Source organism: Myotis davidii, unplaced genomic scaffold (genome assembly GCF_000327345.1).
Source record: "Myotis davidii unplaced genomic scaffold, ASM32734v1 scaffold355, whole genome shotgun sequence".
NCBI classification, from domain to species: domain Eukaryota; kingdom Metazoa; phylum Chordata; class Mammalia; order Chiroptera; family Vespertilionidae; genus Myotis; species Myotis davidii.
In genome coordinates this window covers 1,348,886-1,361,544 of record NW_006286818.1, presented here as the reverse complement: position 1 = coordinate 1,361,544, position 12,659 = coordinate 1,348,886, and the positions used below count along the sequence as shown (strand labels likewise).

The 12,659-nt window shown below is 64.5% G+C and overlaps 1 protein-coding gene across 2 annotated transcripts in view; it reads right to left on the bottom strand.

The window, feature by feature from the left end:
* Window positions 1–12,653, bottom strand: part of BCL9L (B-cell CLL/lymphoma 9-like) — a 29,852-nt gene extending 17,199 nt beyond the window's left edge. For both annotated transcript variants that reach the window (XM_006758712.2, XM_006758714.2), the window contains exon 1: window positions 12,610–12,653. The gene's annotated coding sequence lies outside the window, so the exon portion shown is untranslated. The remainder of the gene's footprint in view (window positions 1–12,609) is intronic.
* Between the last annotated feature and the right edge of the window lie 6 nt (window positions 12,654–12,659).

Sequence of the window (12,659 nt, the reverse complement as noted above, 5' to 3'; positions counted from 1 at the left end):
CCCAGCAGCGAGCGCCGCGCAGGCCGGGCCAGTGCTGAGCCGCAGCAGGGCCCAGGGGAGTGCTCCCCTCTGCCCCCCAAGGAGGCGGTGAGCGGAGCCAGGGATTCCAGCCCACACCCCGGTCCCAGGCCAGAGAAGGCACCTGCCCGCCTCGCCAGGCCTCAGACCCGGGTGCCCGCACGTCCCAGGCACTCTGGCCACCTGCTGATCAACTGTCTCTAGGGCTGTGGCCAGTGACTGCCCAGAAGACCCAAACCACCTGTCCGTGAGCTCCCCTCGCGGGAGCAATGTCCCTGCTGCCCAGCCTGTCCTCGCCCAGAAGGTCCAGGCGCAGCCCTCCACCCCCACCCCCATCCCAGGGCCTTTAGGAGCCCTGCCCACCAGCATTACTCAGCATCTCCCCTGCCCCAGGGCACCCAGGACTGACTGCCCCCTCACCCGGCAGCCTAGGACAGGATTCAGACACCACAGATGCTGATACCCCGCCCGTCCTCGGGGTTTCAGGACGCCTCCTCCCTGCCCATCTGTGTGCACCAGGTGACAGGCATGCCTACCCAGGCTTCCACACACGTCCCAGGCATGAGCACTGCCCCGCCCGCTCAGGGAGCCAGGGAACCTGAGCACCGAGGCAGGCCTAAGCGGTACCATCCATGTCAGAGCTCCATGCTGCCATTTTTTTCTCCCCAAGGAAGGTCCCTGACCCCTTAGCCAGGAAGGAAAGGAAGCAGCCATTTGAGGCGTTTAAGGACAGAATGCCTTGCTCAGTGAAAGAGCAGGGCAGCAAGGCTGGGGTGGCTGGGGAGGTGCGGAAGCTTACCTGTCTGCTCACAGCCCGGGGAGGGGGCTCCGCCTGAGAGGCTGGGAGAAGTGGGGAAGAACTGACCAAAGGCCCCAGCCCCCTCCAGGCCATTAGCTACTTGGCAAACTGTAATCAAGATGACAACCAGCACCAATCGTGGGGGAAACTGAGGCAGCAAGAAGACAGGTCTGGCCCTAGCTGGTTTGGCTCTGTGGATAGAAGGGTTTCGGGTTCGATTCCGGTCAAGGGCACATGCCCGGGTTGTAGGCTCAATCCCTAGTGTGGGGCGTGAAGGAGGCAGCCGATCAGTGATTCTCTCTCATCATTGATGTTTCTCTCTCTCGCCCTTCCTCTGAAATCAATAAAAATATTTAAAAAGGCGGGGGGGCATCTAGCTGGTGTCTTCCCAACACCCCCCACGTCCTCACCTGCCTCAGGTCTCCCCTGCAAACGCCCCTGGGGGTTGGAGTTCTCGTAAGAGCTGATAAAACTACCAAGGACTGTCTCTAACAGGCTGTCCTGAGGTTTCACAGGCTCTCATTTAACCCTCAGAACAGCTCCTGCCAAAGCACTTCTGCTCCCCACGTCACAGAGAAGGCGGCAGCAGTTAGGTCACGTGCTCACGGTACGGCCCAGAGTTAGAGTTAGGACTGAGCCCATGCACCCCATGGGTTCTTCACCGGTTCGCAATCCACATGCACCCTGGTGTCAGCACCCCGTGCTGTGAGGCAACTGGTGTCTGCTCACTCCTTCCACTCCCCCATGCTGATGTGCGCCAGGCTGGAGCTAGACAACACAGCTCTTGCCCGGGGAGGAGGTCAAAGAGAGGGGACACTCCACCCACCTCAACACTGGTGCCCAACCCACCTGGAGCTCCGAGAGCAAAGTCCTTGGGCTGCCCCAGCCCACCCACCCTTCATCCGAGATGTCCTCAGTGATCCCCACCTCTCAGAATCAGGCACATTACCATGACAGCAGCACAGCCCCCCCTCCCTGAGAAAAGGAGTCTGCTGCCCATCCCACTCTGCAGGTGAGGGTCAAAGGTCAAGTGGGGTGGAGTCCAAGCCCCACCCCTAAACCTCCTCAGCCACACCTGTCACTGCTCCCCAAACAGGACCACTTCTTCCTGGTCCCTGTGGGGTGTGTCCTCTGGCGGTGGCTGGGGGTGCGGGGGAGTCCCCCCTCCTGAGGACCTGGAGCCCAGAGGCATGTTTGTTGTGAATTCAGGGAGTTGTTGCTAATGAGGGAGGGAGGGAGGGAGGGAGGGAGCGAGGGAAGAGGGGTGGCAGCAGAAGAGAGTGTGTGTCTCTAGGGGCCCAGGCAGAAACCACACTATGGTGGCTGGTGGCCACCCTGGCTTTGACTCTGCCAGCTGAGGCCAAAGCCGGCACCAACCCCCCACCTCCACCCCCAACCTGGGGAAGGATCCAGTTAGTTAACCAGAGCCTAAATCCCGCCATGGCCTCACCCCACTCCCCCCACTCCAGACCAGCCTCCAGGGGACTGGCTGTGAGCCCCTCCCCTGGGGGAAAGAGGATGAAGAAGGGGAGGTCAGAAGCCAGGAGGAGGGTCCCCTGACAAAAGCCCTGCAGGAGGCCCGGCTGATCAGCAAGGGGCTGTGGGAGGGGCCAGGAGCACACACCAGCAGGGGACCCCCTCAGGGCAGCTGTGTGTCTGGGCTCAGGCTCAAGGGTGTGGTCTGGGCCTGGGGCTCCCTATGGAGCAGGTCCCAGCGAGAAGCCCCAGGCCAGCAATCTCTCAGGCCAGGATCTCTGCCTCTCCTCCTCCCATAACCCCAGTCCCATCCCAACACACACAACCTCTATGAGGAAATGAAACTTCAGTCCAGCGCTTATGATAAACATGTGGAAGAGCTCTCCTTTCATAAGCGGGTCCATCTTCATTCACTCACTTATCCAACAAATATTTATTGAGCACCTGCTATGTGCCAGGTAGTGTGAGAAACATGGACACACACACAGAGAGAGAGAGAAACATGCACATACACAGAGAGAAACATGGACACACACACAGAGAGAGAGAGAAACATGCACATACACAGAGAGAAACATGGACACACACACAGAGAGAGAGAGAAACATGCACATACACAGAGAGAAACATGGACACACACACAGAGAGAGAGAGAAACATGCACATACACAGAGAGAAACATGGACACACACACAGAGAGAGAGAGAAACATGCACATACACAGAGAGAAACATGGACACACACACAGAGAGAGAGAGAAACATGCACATACACAGAGAGAAACATGGACACACACACAGAGAGAGAGAGAAACATGCACATACACAGAGAGAAACATGGACACACACACAGAGAGAGAGAGAAACATGCACATACACAGAGAGAAACATGGACACACACACAGAGAGAGAGAGAAACATGCACATACACAGAGAGAAACATGGACACACACACACAGAAACATGCACACACACACACACACACACAGCCGCAGCTCCAGGAAGTCCCTGAGCTCCTGAGACACCCCCTCCCATGTCTGTGAATTGGCTGGGAGCCAGGACAGCCAGCTCCGCTGACACACTGCTCCCCTCCCTGTCCTAGAAGCTGGGAAGATGCCTAGAGGTCCCTGGGAGTTCTGCCAGGAGAGGGGACAGGCAGACAGCTCCCACCGGCCGGGCCTGAGGGCTGGAAGGAGAAAGGGAGGGGTGGGGAGGCGGAGGACCCCAGGGTCTGGCTCCAGTCACCCCCAGGGTGATCCTGTGTCAAGGGAAAGGGTGAGGTGGGTCCCCTGTCCTTGTGAGGTCTCCTTGACGACATCCCTTCTCCCCTGAAGATGCAAAATCCTGGGGACCAGGCCTGGCCAGGAGGGCCTGGGGTCAGGACGTGGGGCTGGGCAGCTTCCACAGGCAGGCGGGAGGGAGGCTGGTGGCTGGGCTCAGTTTGTACTGGGGGTCAAAGGGGAGTTCTTTTCCAAAGAATTCTGGGAGAGAGGCCAACTAGAGCAAGCTGCTAAACCATCTCTCTCTCTCTCTCTCTCTCTCTCTCTCTCTCTCTCTCTCTCTCTCAGGAGGGAGGGGATGTCCCTGCCAACCAGACTTAACCCTCTCCAGCCTGTGCTGCTCCAGACACAGGCTGGGGGCGTCGGGAGGAGGCTGGCCTGTGCTGGGCTCTGCTTCTAGGTCCGGAGGCAATGGCCGGGCATCCGCAAGAACAAGGCTGGAGCCACACAGCCCTCTGGGACACCGCCCGGCCCGGCCCTGCCCTGCCCTGCCCCGGGGTGAGTTCTGGGCTCGTCTCCTGAAGGTGTCTGCAGTGACGTGTGTGTGCGTGTCTCAGAGACAGAGATTGAGAAATAAACCGAAAATGCCTTGCCAAGGCCCTCCCCGTGCTGGGTCCGAGCTGGCGCTCTGCCTGCCTGTCTCCCTGGGACCAGAGGTCACTGCCCCCCCCACAGCCCCTGTCCCCCCACACAGCCTCTGTCCCCCCACAGCCTCTGTCCCCCCACAGCCCCTGTCCCCCCCCCCCAGCCCCTGTCCCCCCCCCCCAGCCCCTGTCCCCCCCCCCCAGCCCCTGTCCCCCCCCCCCAGCCCCTGTCCCCCCCCCCCAGCCCCTGTCCCCCCCCCCCAGCCCCTGTCCCCCCCCCCCAGCCCCTGTCCCCCCCCCCCAGCCCCTGTCCCCCCCCCCCAGCCCCTGTCCCCCCCCCCCAGCCCCTGTCCCCCCCCCCCAGCCCCTGTCCCCCCCCCCCAGCCCCTGTCCCCCCCCCCCAGCCCCTGTCCCCCCCCCCCAGCCCCTGTCCCCCCCCCCCAGCCCCTGTCCCCCCCCCCCAGCCCCTGTCCCCCCCCCCCAGCCCCTGTCCCCCCCCCCCAGCCCCTGTCCCCCCCCCCCAGCCCCTGTCCCCCCCCCCCAGCCCCTGTCCCCCCCCCCCAGCCCCTGTCCCCCCCCCCCAGCCCCTGTCCCCCCCCCCCAGCCCCTGTCCCCCCCCCCCAGCCCCTGTCCCCCCCCCCCAGCCCCTGTCCCCCCCCCCCAGCCCCTGTCCCCCCCCCCCAGCCCCTGTCCCCCCCCCCCAGCCCCTGTCCCCCCCCCCCAGCCCCTGTCCCCCCCCCCCAGCCCCTGTCCCCCCCCCCCAGCCCCTGTCCCCCCCCCCCAGCCCCTGTCCCCCCCCCCCAGCCCCTGTCCCCCCCCCCCAGCCCCTGTCCCCCCCCCCCAGCCCCTGTCCCCCCCCCCCAGCCCCTGTCCCCCCCCCCCAGCCCCTGTCCCCCCCCCCCAGCCCCTGTCCCCCCCCCCCAGCCCCTGTCCCCCCCCCCCAGCCCCTGTCCCCCCCCCCCAGCCCCTGTCCCCCCCCCCCAGCCCCTGTCCCCCCCCCCCAGCCCCTGTCCCCCCCCCCCAGCCCCTGTCCCCCCCCCCCAGCCCCTGTCCCCCCCCCCCAGCCCCTGTCCCCCCCCCCCAGCCCCTGTCCCCCCCCCCCAGCCCCTGTCCCCCCCCCCCAGCCCCTGTCCCCCCCCCCCAGCCCCTGTCCCCCCCCCCCAGCCCCTGTCCCCCCCCCCCAGCCCCTGTCCCCCCCCCCCAGCCCCTGTCCCCCCCCCCCAGCCCCTGTCCCCCCCCCCCAGCCCCTGTCCCCCCCCCCCAGCCCCTGTCCCCCCCCCCCAGCCCCTGTCCCCCCCCCCCAGCCCCTGTCCCCCCCCCCCAGCCCCTGTCCCCCCCCCCCAGCCCCTGTCCCCCCCCCCCAGCCCCTGTCCCCCCCCCCCAGCCCCTGTCCCCCCCCCCCAGCCCCTGTCCCCCCCCCCCAGCCCCTGTCCCCCCCCCCCAGCCCCTGTCCCCCCCCCCCAGCCCCTGTCCCCCCCCCCCAGCCCCTGTCCCCCCCCCCCAGCCCCTGTCCCCCCCCCCCAGCCCCTGTCCCCCCCCCCCAGCCCCTGTCCCCCCCCCCCAGCCCCTGTCCCCCCCCCCCAGCCCCTGTCCCCCCCCCCCAGCCCCTGTCCCCCCCCCCCAGCCCCTGTCCCCCCCCCCCAGCCCCTGTCCCCCCCCCCCAGCCCCTGTCCCCCCCCCCCAGCCCCTGTCCCCCCCCCCCAGCCCCTGTCCCCCCCCCCCAGCCCCTGTCCCCCCCCCCCAGCCCCTGTCCCCCCCCCCCAGCCCCTGTCCCCCCCCCCCAGCCCCTGTCCCCCCCCCCCAGCCCCTGTCCCCCCCCCCCAGCCCCTGTCCCCCCCCCCCAGCCCCTGTCCCCCCCCCCCAGCCCCTGTCCCCCCCCCCCAGCCCCTGTCCCCCCCCCCCAGCCCCTGTCCCCCCCCCCCAGCCCCTGTCCCCCCCCCCCAGCCCCTGTCCCCCCCCCCCAGCCCCTGTCCCCCCCCCCCAGCCCCTGTCCCCCCCCCCCAGCCCCTGTCCCCCCCCCCCAGCCCCTGTCCCCCCCCCCCAGCCCCTGTCCCCCCCCCCCAGCCCCTGTCCCCCCCCCCCAGCCCCTGTCCCCCCCCCCCAGCCCCTGTCCCCCCCCCCCAGCCCCTGTCCCCCCCCCCCAGCCCCTGTCCCCCCCCCCCAGCCCCTGTCCCCCCTACACAGCCCCTGTCCGCACACAGCCCCTGTCCCCCACACACAGCCCCTGTCCCCTACACACAGCCCCTGTCTCCCCTGACAGCCCCTGCCCAGCCCTCTTCTTCGTCGCTGATTGCCCACAGGAGTTGCCAGAGGAAAGCATTGGTTTGGTCCTAGCCTGAGACCCCAGGATGGCACGGGGTGGGGGGCTTTCACTGCCCACGGCGTGCACAGGGTACCTCGCCATCCTCACCACCTGGGTTTGGCAACAAAAACAAGCACCGGGCAACCTGCCCCCTCAGAGCACTCTCCAGAGGCGGGGGAAGGAATGAGATGAGCATGAAGGACTTCCCAGGCCCGGCCAGGTAGCTCAGTCGTTTAGAGGATCGTCCTGAGATGCCACGGTTTCAGGTTTGATCCCCGATCAGGGCATATATAAGAATCAACCAACTGATGCATAAGTGGAACAAATCAATGATTCTCTCTCTCAAGCCAATCTTTTTATTTTTTTTAAAGGACTTCCCACCCTAGCTGGATTGGCTCAGTGGATAGAGCAGTGGCCTGTGGACTAAAGGGTCCTGGGCTCAATCCGGGCAAGGGCACATGCCCAGGTTGCAGGCCCCATCCCCAGTAGGGCGCATGCAGGAAGCAGCCGATCAGTGATTCACATCATTGATGTTTCTATCTCTCTCTTCCTCTCTGAAATCAATAAAAGTATGTGTGTTGTTGTTGTTGTTGAAGTATTTCCCAGGATCTGCTGCAATGGCAGTTGGCCCCCCAAACACTTCACATTTCTGGGGCGGCACCGCCCCGAGGACTTCAGGCCCCTCGGTCCTCTGTGGAGGCTGGAAATACGAGTGTCTGGTCTTGTTTTGCTCTTTGCCTAGCTGAGAAGTCAGCTTTCAGACCTTAAATTAGCCACCAAGCTCCCTGGTCCGGTGCAGCTGGCTGTTTCTTGTCCTCAAAAAGCAAGTGACCCCAGGGGTGGAGGGCTAACGCCCGTTCCTTCAGAGCACTGGGCCTCCCTGTGAGGCCCACCACGGAGCCTCCGGACCAGAAGAGGGGGTCATGCTGGGATCCTCATGGCACTGGTGTCCGTGAGAGACAGAGGGAGAGGCCAGCCCTGGGGACAATTCATCCCAAAGCCTCCCACTCTAACACTTTCTCTCCAAGGACCTCAGAACTGCCAGGAGGCCTGGCCCCACGCCAGCAAGCTCCCTATGGAAGGACAGAGGCCTCCATGTCCCGGGCAGCTCCAGGGAGATGTGACTATACACCCCAGACATGTTCCCAGGGAGGAGAAGGCGGGAAAAGGCACAGAGCGCCCATGTGTGCTCACCAGCAATGCACTCATCAGAGAGACAACTATGCACGCTCCTCCGAGATACTCCCCGACATGTGTAGCTGAGAGACGCACAGACACAACTCCCAAACACACACACCCAGGCACCTCTTAAACTTCACCCCCACACCCAGGAAGGGCTCCTGCAGACCGTGGGGGCTTTCGCACTCATAGAGAAGGCCCGGGAGAGCTCAGGAACGAGAGGGGCGGGCCAGTGCACAGAGCTGCTGGCTGACAAGATGCACCACACTGGGACACACACAGGAGTATGCACATGGCCATATGCTAGCACACACACTCACTCACACACACACACACACAGGAGTACACACATGGCCGTGTGCTAGCACACACACGTGCGCGCGCGCACACACACACACAGGAGTACACACATGGCCGTGTGCTAGCACACACACGTGCGCGCGCGCACACACACACACAGGAGTACACACATGGCCGTGTGCTAGCACACACACGTGCGCGCGCGCACACACACACACAGGAGTACACACATGGCCGTGTGCTAGCACACACACGTGCGCGCGCGCACACACACACACAGGAGTACACACATGGCCGTGTGCTAGCACACACACGTGCGCGCGCGCACACACACACACAGGAGTACACACATGGCCGTGTGCTAGCACACACACGTGCGCGCGCGCACACACACACACAGGAGTACACACATGGCCGTGTGCTAGCACACACACGTGCGCGCGCGCACACACACACACAGGAGTACACACATGGCCGTGTGCTAGCACACACACGTGCGCGCGCGCACACACACACACAGGAGTACACACATGGCCGTGTGCTAGCACACACACGTGCGCGCGCGCACACACACACACAGGAGTACACACATGGCCGTGTGCTAGCACACACACGTGCGCGCGCGCACACACACACACAGGAGTACACACATGGCCGTGTGCTAGCACACACACGTGCGCGCGCGCACACACACACACAGGAGTACACACATGGCCGTGTGCTAGCACACATGCACACACACGCAGACACAGGAGTATACACATGGCCATGTGCTAGCACACGCACGCGCACGCACGCGCACACACACACACAGGGGTATGCACATGGCCATGTGCTAGCACACGCATGCACACATGCACACACACACACACAGGAGTATGCACATGGCCATGTGCGAGCATACTCACTCACACTCATACACACACACACACACAAGAGTATACACATGGCCATGTGCTAGCACACATACACACACATACACACAAGAGTATACACATGGCCATGTGCTAGCACACATACACACACATACACACAAGAGTATACACATGGCCATGTGCTAGCACACATACACACACATACACACAGGAGTATACACATGGCCATGTGCTAGCATACTCACTCATACTCATACACACACACACACAGACACACAGGAGTATGCACATGGCCATGTGCTAGCACACACACTCCATACACACTCACGTATACACACACAGGAGTACACATGTGGCCATGTGCTAGTGTGCACGCATGCATGCACCCTGGTAGGACACAGGATGCACAGTGTGGCGTCAGGTTAGGAGACTAGGCTCTGGGTTGTGGGGAGAGAGGAGGGGGTGGAGAGACACTCAGAGATTTCAAAACAATCCTGGTTTCGAAATGCTGGACCCAGGGCCATTCCTGGCCTGGGGGTGGAGAGCCAGGGGAGGGCAGTCCGGCCAGTGCAGATCAGCCAATCAGCCCCTGGGAGGAGGGGGGTGGACAGCCCCAGGCCCTGAGGAAAGGGGACTGGAAGCTACAGCATCAGGAAAGGCAGGTGCCCGGGGCCAGCAGGGAGGCCGAAGGGAAAGGAGACACAGCCTCTGCCTCGGCCACTGCTAGACAAGAAGGTGGGGCAGGCTTCCTTCCCCTCAGGACTGGGAGGGAAGAGAACCCTCCTGTGCCTCCGCCCCCACTCAGGCTGTGCTGACCACCTTCTCCCCTACGGACCGGACCGGTACCTGGCACCCCTTCCCCACCCCACCTCTAAAGCTCAGGGGTGGGGCAGGGGCAGCAAGGGCCTGTGGGGGGGGCGCGGTGTCAGGGAATTCCCACACTCAGGGCGGGGTGGGGGGGAGGGGTGTTAGGAAGATGGGCAGGAAGCCACCCTTCTCCTCCCAGGGTACAGAGTGCCCTCAGACCTTCCCCCCACCTCCGAGGGAGTGGGCAGTGCTTGCAGGGGGGGTTGGGGGGGGGAAGGAGTGCAGACCAGTCGGGGGTGAGGGTGGAGGCCGGAGCCTCGCACCCAGCAGAGGCGATTCCAGGCTCTGGCTCCAGAGCCCCCGATCAAGCAGCAGCCCCGCGGTCTCCCCAGCCCCTCAGCTCCCAGCTACTCGGCCACGCGGGCCCTCCAGCTCTGGGGTCACAAGGAAGGACCTGGACGGAGCCTCTACGGCCCATCCTGGCGCCTCGGCCAGGCAGCCTTTCCCCAGGTCCCTGGGCAGCCCACAGTATGGCTCTGGGTGGGCAGCTGGCAGGGCCGGCAGGCAGAGGCCCAGATGCCAAACTAGCGCAGCCAGGCACTCAACAGGTTGAGCCAGTCCCTGGCACAGCCCCACCCCAGGGAGAGCAGGGCTGGCAGAGGCTCCCTGCCCGGGGCACCCAACCTGTCCCCACTTGGCTGCCCACTTTCCCACGCTGCCATCCCCTCTTCCTCCTCCCCCAGGTCAGCGCCCAGGCAGTGCCCAAAGCTCTCAGGACAAGGAAGGGATGCTATTTCCCCATCACCCTTGGGTGCTCAGGCTCCAGGAGCACCTCACTGTGAGCAGCCAAGACACCCCAGGAAGAGTAAACATGGCGTCAAGGCAATGAGAACCCCAAAGTGCCCCCACCTCCTTTCAGGCCCTCACTCAGACATCCTGGCCCCCACAGCTGCCCTGCTACTGTCCCCTGGCACTAGGATGGAATTTGGCACCAGAGGCAGTGTGGGGGTGCCCTCGGCTCCTGTCTGGGGCTCCTGCTAGAGCTGCCATTGCCTGCAACCCCGGTCCTTTCCTTGCGCCCCACTCCTGGGCTCCAGGGAACTCCCTCCCAGCCACTCCCCCCCACCCCGAGGTGGGCAGCCCCTCTTCGCAGGCATCGCCTTTAATCTAAAGCAGGTGCCAGGCATTCCAGCCTCTGCTGAGTCAACACTGCCACCCACCAGGCCTCTGCCCAGAACGCTACCCCTGCCTGTTCGTGGAAACTGAGTCCCCAGCCCAGAACTCCTGCTTAACCCAGGGACCCGGAAGCTGGGAGGCAGGAACTACCCAAAGTCAAGGGGGCCCAACACAGATCAATTGCAAGTTCACCAGGTCCCACATCCCCACTGCTGTGCCCGTCCCAGTTTCTGGGGACCAGAATCCTTCCCCAGGCCTCTGCGGTTTCTCCCCACTTTGACTTCCCACCCCAGTCACTAGAGCCTCATTGGGAGTCTCCATATGGACCTCCAGAACCCACCTCCCGCTGCCCCAGCACAGGAGCGACTCTGGACCCAAGAGCAGAGGCAGTCTAGCCCTCACAAGCCCCCCTCCCAACATCAGCCCAACCCCCCCCACACACATTAGGAGCACCACAGGTGAGCCGAGAGCCTCTAGAGCCACGTGGTCAGAAGGCTGGCCTTCAGGCCTGACCCCTGGGGAAGGCGGCACCTTCCCTCCTGGCACCAGATGCCCCGACCCTTCACCTGCTCTGCCACCCTCTCCCTGTCCCGAGGCTTCTCTCAGCAGGCGCCTCAGAGCTGACACCAGAACGACAGGGCCTGAACATGTCCTTCGCCTGGGGCCATGGAATCGCGGTCCTGACCCAGAGGAGGAGAGGAGGCCGCCAGCAGCCCTAGCCCAGGAGTGGCCGCTCCCAAGAGGAGCTGGCAGAAGGGCAGGGGACGCCCACCGAACTCAGGGGTCGCATTTGAAAAGCTGCCTGGAGACATGGGAGGGTTGCAGCACACAGTGGGGAGCAGCTCTCTCAGGTGTGCGCCATCACCTGCCGGCCCACCTCTCCCAGAGCAACACTTTCCCTCCAGCCTCCCCGCCAGACACCGCCGCAGACATACACCCCCAGCAGCAGACAGACAGATAGAAAGAGAGGGAGGGGAAAGTGTCAGAGAAACCCGGAAGGAAGGAAGCTGGACAGACAGACAGAAGCTGATCCTGGCGTTACTGTTCCAGAGAGGCAGCCTCCAGATCCCAGACGGTCAGGAGCCCGCTCCTCTCAGCACCCAGGGGAGAAGGGAGAGGAGACACGGTCCCTCCTGAGACCAAATCCCAGCAGCCCCGGGACAGAAGGCGCCTCAGGCAAGCAAGAAGCCGAGCCTCCCTTCTCTTCCCCACACTCCTTTGGGCCAAGGCAGGGGCCGCTTCCCGTTGCAGCGCAGGGACACCTCCAAGGAACTCCGATGGCCCCACCCCCACCGCCCAGCCAAACCCACACCGCGAAGAACTCGGCTGGGGAGACTCCTCCAGGCACAGCCCCTGCTGCCCCCAGGCAGTGCTTGGGGCCAGAGGGTGACCCCAGTGATCCCCAAACCCAATGCACCTCCTTCGGGAGGCTCCCATCAGGCACGGAGGGGTGCTGGGACCCCAGGGGTAGGGAACCCTAGGAGGGGGACTACAACTCCCAGAAGCCCCCAGGGCAGGGCTGCTGCTCCAGCTGGCCCCAGGCCGGCCTTGTTCTCTGCTCTAGGGTGGCAGGGTCCGCTGGCTGCCCCTGAGCCCTCCCCACTGTGCTCTGGGGCTGCTACCGGATTGGGGGCCGAAGCGTAACCTCCACGAGCCCTGGGGGCGCCCCCGCCCATTAAACAGCTCGGGGGGTGCGTTCCCGAGGGCAAGCGATATTCCGACTGTGTCCCCCTCCCCAGGTCGAGCTGGACCTCCCTCCTCGCGCCCCTGCTGGCTCGGCAGGACCTGCGCCCTCAGCCCAGCCCGCCCCTCACCTCTCGCGGGTCGGGATCCTCACGCCAGGCCGGAGCTGGACGCCATGACC